The 4,880-nt window shown below is 58.6% G+C and overlaps 1 pseudogene; it reads left to right on the top strand.

Moving 5' to 3' along the window:
- The first annotated feature begins 810 nt into the window (after positions 1-810).
- On the top strand, positions 811-2,367 carry LOC137210690 (phosphoethanolamine/phosphocholine phosphatase-like; annotated as a pseudogene).
- Positions 2,368-4,880: the final 2,513 nt, after the last annotated feature.

Below are 4,880 nucleotides of genomic sequence, written 5' to 3'. Positions count from 1 at the left end.
TGTTTCCAGTCCAAACAGTTCCAGAGGGCTGATGCTACGTTCCACCCACCTTGAAGATGGGCGTATGATCCACATCTAGCCAATCCCATGGTACACCTTATGGGTGCTCTGATGGTTCAAGGGCGATGCTATGACCCAAAACCAGGCCAATGACGTTTATTTTATTTTATTTTATTTTTTGGCCATGCTGTGCAAGCGGGATTTTAGTTCCCCGACCAAGGATCGAACCTGTGCCCCCTACATTGGGAGCGCAGAGTCTTAACCACTGGACCACCAGGGAAGTCCCATCCCCTCATTTTCAAAACTGCTGTGGATTTAAAGCACACAAGATGATTGTGATATGAGTGGCCTTTTCAGTATGACTTCTTTGACTTAGAATGTTTTCAATGTTTATCCATGTTGTAACATGTATTATCAGTGCTTCATTCATTTTTTTTATTGTGGTTAAAAATACATAACATGGGGATGGGGGGCAAGTGGAGGGAATGGCCCACATGCACATCATTCACGGACCCTCTGGACTGGAGGGACTCGTGAGAGCCGGAGCCCAGAAATCCGGGGATGGATAAGACACAGCGTCCCCTCCAATTCCCGTAAGCACCCCTTGCTCCATCCTGCGCCCAAATACCTCAGCGAGGCGCTCTCCCACTCTTTACACTCCAAACTCAGCCAGGACAGACCTCTGCAGCCGCCGCTCCCCACCCTGAAGGTGAAGCTCAGAGGTCCTGTCCCCCTTTCCTCGGAGGGACTCTTTTTGGTGACCACAAAAGGATTCGCTCGCCCAGGACAAAGCTGGTAGAGGACAGCGGGATGGCTGCGCCGGGCGTGCCGCGCTTCCTCCTGACCTTCGACTTTGACGAGACCATCGTGGACGAAAACAGCGACGAGTCTGTCGTGCGCGGGCCGCGGCGGGCCAGCGGCTGCCTGAGAGCCTGCGTGCCACCTAGCGCGAGGGCTTCTACAACGAGTACATGCAGCGCGTCTTCCAGTACCTGGGCGAGTAGGGCGTGCGGCCGCGGGACCTGCGCGCCATCTACGAGGCCATCCCCCCGTCGCCCGGCATGGGCGAGCTGCTGCAGTTTGTGGCCAAGCAGGGCGCCTGCTTTGAGGCTATTCTCATCTCAGACGCCAACACCTTTGGCGTGGAGAGTGCGCTGCGCGCCGCCGGCCACCACGGCCTGTTCCGGCGCATCTTCAGCAACCCGTCGGGACGCGACCCTTGGGGGCTGCTGGCGCTGCGGCCCTTCCACGCGCACAGCTGCGCTCGCTACCCCGCCAACATGTGCAAGCACAAGGTGCTCAGCGACTACCTGCGCGAGCGGGCCCACGACGGCGTGCACTTCGAGCGCCTTTTCTACGTGAGCGGCGGCGCCAACGACTTCTGCCCCATGGGGCTGCTGGCAGGCGGCGACGTGGCCTTCCTGCGCCACCGCTACGCATGCACCGCCTTACGCAGGAGGCGCAGAAGGCCGAGTCCAGCTCCTTCCGCGCCAGGGTGGTGCCCTGGGAAACCTCCACCGAAGTGTGCCTACACCTGCAACAGGTGCTGAGGACGTGGCCTGCAGAGGGCACCCGGGCGGGGGGGGGTCGGGGGGGGGTCGGGAAAGAGAAAGCTAGTTTTATTACTCCCTCTCCCTTTCGTTTTGGTATATCCCTCCGGGATTTCCTGGAATCCCAGGGTGGTCCATTTGGGGACTGGAGGAGGGAGCTGGGAGCTGTCCCCATCTGTGCAGTTAACCCAGCTCGGCTGCCTCCCCCAGTTCCACTGCAAGCGAATTCCGGGGTCTGGCCGCACCAGGGTGGCGCGCATATCTGAGCAGGCAGCAGTGTTTCCAAAAACCTTGTCCTCCCAGCTGGGAGGACGGGGTTCCCTGTCAGGGTAGAGAAGGAACATGTCCCGCCGCGTCGCGGGTAACTGTTGCCTTGGGATGCATGGCCTCCCTCCTCCAGTCTTCTGTCCAGGGGACCCAGGCCCCGAAATGTTCCCCCCACCCCGACCTCCCCTGCACCGGACTCCCTGCGGAGAGAGGTGGCGCTCCCTGCCGACGGTCCCAGGCCTAGATCTCGCTTTACCTACTGTGACCCTACACTACACTCCTTGCCTCCCTCCCCGCCCCCACTCTGTCGCATCCCCACAGGAAGAAAAGCTGGAGGGAACGGTCCCCTCCTGCTGGTGGAAAGAGGTAGCACACTGTCGCGGGGCTCGGGTCTGGCCAGCCAGGGACCTCACAGAGCCCGACGGTGTCTCCTCGCACCCCAGCCTCGTCTATGCAGCAAGAAACCAGGGACTTAACCAAAGTCGCCCCACTGACGGGGCCCTCTGAGTCCCCCTCCTCCCGTATGGAACAGAAAGCCATGATGCTCTAAAGCAGAGCCAGTGGAAACCCAAGGCCCACCTCCCTCTTTTGGTGTTTCAGAGCTGTAAAGGAGGTGAAGGGGCAGAGGTGAGCGAGATCTCTCACGCTGCAGTCTGAGGGACGAGGGCGAGGTGATCTCTGCTCTCAGAGAGCCCCACTTAAGTGAGGGAGCTGGTCCCCACTCTTGGAGGAGTGCCCAGCTTGGGGAACCAAGCCTGAATACACAACAAAGCAGGCAGCAGGCAGAAGAGCAGGGTGCAGCCCACCTCCGCAGAGGGGCACAGGGGTCTAGTGTGGAGGCCCCGTGAGCACCGAGGAGATGGGAGAGCGGAGGGGCACAGGGGTCTAGTGTGGAGGCTCCGTGAGCACCGAGGACATGGGAGAGCGGAGGGGCACAGGGGTCTAGTGTGGAGGCTCCGTGAGCACCGAGGACATGGGAGAGCGGAGGGGCACAGGGGTCTAGTGTGGAGGCTCCGTGAGCACCGAGGACATGGGAGAGCGGAGGGGCACAGGGGTCTAGTGTGGAGGCTCCGTGAGCACCGAGGACATGGGAGAGCGGAGGGGCACAGGGGTCTAGTGTGGAGGCTCCGTGAGCACCGAGGACATGGGAGAGCGGAGGGGCACAGGGGTCTAGTGTGGAGGCTCCGTGAGCACCGAGGACATGGGAGAGCGGAGGGGCACAGGGGTCTAGTGTGGAGGCTCCGTGAGCACCGAGGACATGGGAGAGCGGAGGGGCACAGGGGTCTAGTGTGGAGGCTCCGTGAGCACCGAGGACATGGGAGAGCGGAGGGGCACAGGGGTCTAGTGTGGAGGCTCCGTGAGCACCGAGGACATGGGAGAGTGGAGGGGCACAGGGGTCTAGTGTGGAGGGCGCCGTGAGCACCGAGGAGATGGGAGAGTGGAGGGGCACAGGGGTCTAGTGTGGAGGCTCCGTGAGCACCGAGGACATGGGAGATTCTGCTGCTTAGGGCAGGCAGAGGAGGCTCAATTAGCGGGAGCCGTGCAAGTGGGCTGCCTTTCAGTCCCTCGGCCGCTAGCCCTGCAGGACAACCATCAGGAGGTCGTCAGGATTGTATTCAAAGTCGGCACTTGCAGCTGGAGACCCTGTCTTCATGGCGTAAGGGTCCCCTGTGGATAAGGGCACCAAACTCCCTGGCTTCCAGTTCTTTCCTGTCTCCAGCAGGCCTCTGGGTGCCTCCTCTGTCTTTACCAGGACCCCTTCCCACTGCACTGGGGGGAAGGAACAGACACAGCTCACAGCCCAGGAGGCGTGCAGGACTGGTCCAGTCTTGACTGGAGCAGGCTTTGGAGTGGGACTCAAGAGGCTCACTGAAGGCGGTGCCTGGGTCAGCATCCCAGAGATCCAGGCGTCAGCAGCTGGCCTGCACATAGTTCCCGGGGAGGAATCCAGACCCCTCTGAGCCGATGCCCTCACACCAGCCATCGGAGTAGCGGTGGGTGATGCAGATAATGGTGCCCTCAGAGAAGGAGAGTTCGTTGTCCTTCTGGCGCGTGTATGGGTTCAGTGTCACCACTGCAGGGCGGGAGGAGAGGGGTGCCATGAGATGTGCCTCCTGCCCCGCCACAGGGATGCTTGTGCCCACGTACTGGACTCTAGGGGGCAATGTGGGGAGTGGGGCAGGAGATGCCTTCTCCAGAGCCCCAGGACTCCTCCCCAGCTGAGCTAATACTCAGTATCAGGCCAGCTGCTTCCCTCCTCTGGGGGTGCGGTGGGGTGGAATAAAAGGCTCCACAAGTGTGACACAGGCCATCCCCTCCACTCCAAGAAACTTCAGTGTCTGAGACCAGGGCCCCAGGATCTACCCATGTTTTGTAATCTGCTTTCAGCCCCCGTTCACCCTGGTCCTCCCACAATGTCTCTAGCAGGTGCTGGAGGTATTGCTCAGTAGGTGCTCTAGTAGGTGCTCAGTAAATACAGTAACATTGAACAGTGTAGGCTTGGCCGAGTGAGGCTTGGGCAAGTCACTTAGTTTACCCTCTCAGGCTCAGCTTCGTCTGTTAAATGGGAGTGTGAAGATCCTAGGAGGTTAAGTAAAAGCGAGAAAATGGATGAGAAGCTTTGACTCTGGGGTCTGGTATAAAGCAGGGGCTAAATTATGTTACCCCCCCCCCCATAACATAACATTTGCCATTTAAATCGTTTTGAGCATACAGTCCATGGCATTAACTACATTCACGTTGTTGTACAAATATTCTCAGCATCCTCCTCCAGAACTCATTCATTTTCCCTGTGGGAAATTCTGTATCAGTTTCTCTAAATTTTTGCCAACATCTGTTATTTTTAGCTTTCTTGATTGTAGGCCTTCTAGTGTGTGGAGGGTGTATGGCGCTGTGGTGTTAACTTGAATTTCATCACGGCTCATGATGATTAACGTCTCTTCATGTGCTTGTTGACCATTTGTATGTCTTATTTGGAGAAGGGTCTTTTCAAGTCCTTTTTCCATTTAAAACATTGGGTTGTTTGCCGAGTCCCGCCAAGCGCTCCTCCTGGCGGTTTTGGTG

Source organism: Pseudorca crassidens, chromosome 17 (assembly GCF_039906515.1).
Source record: "Pseudorca crassidens isolate mPseCra1 chromosome 17, mPseCra1.hap1, whole genome shotgun sequence".
NCBI lineage: Eukaryota > Metazoa > Chordata > Mammalia > Artiodactyla > Delphinidae > Pseudorca > Pseudorca crassidens.
This window is presented reverse-complemented; position numbering and strand designations above follow the sequence as displayed.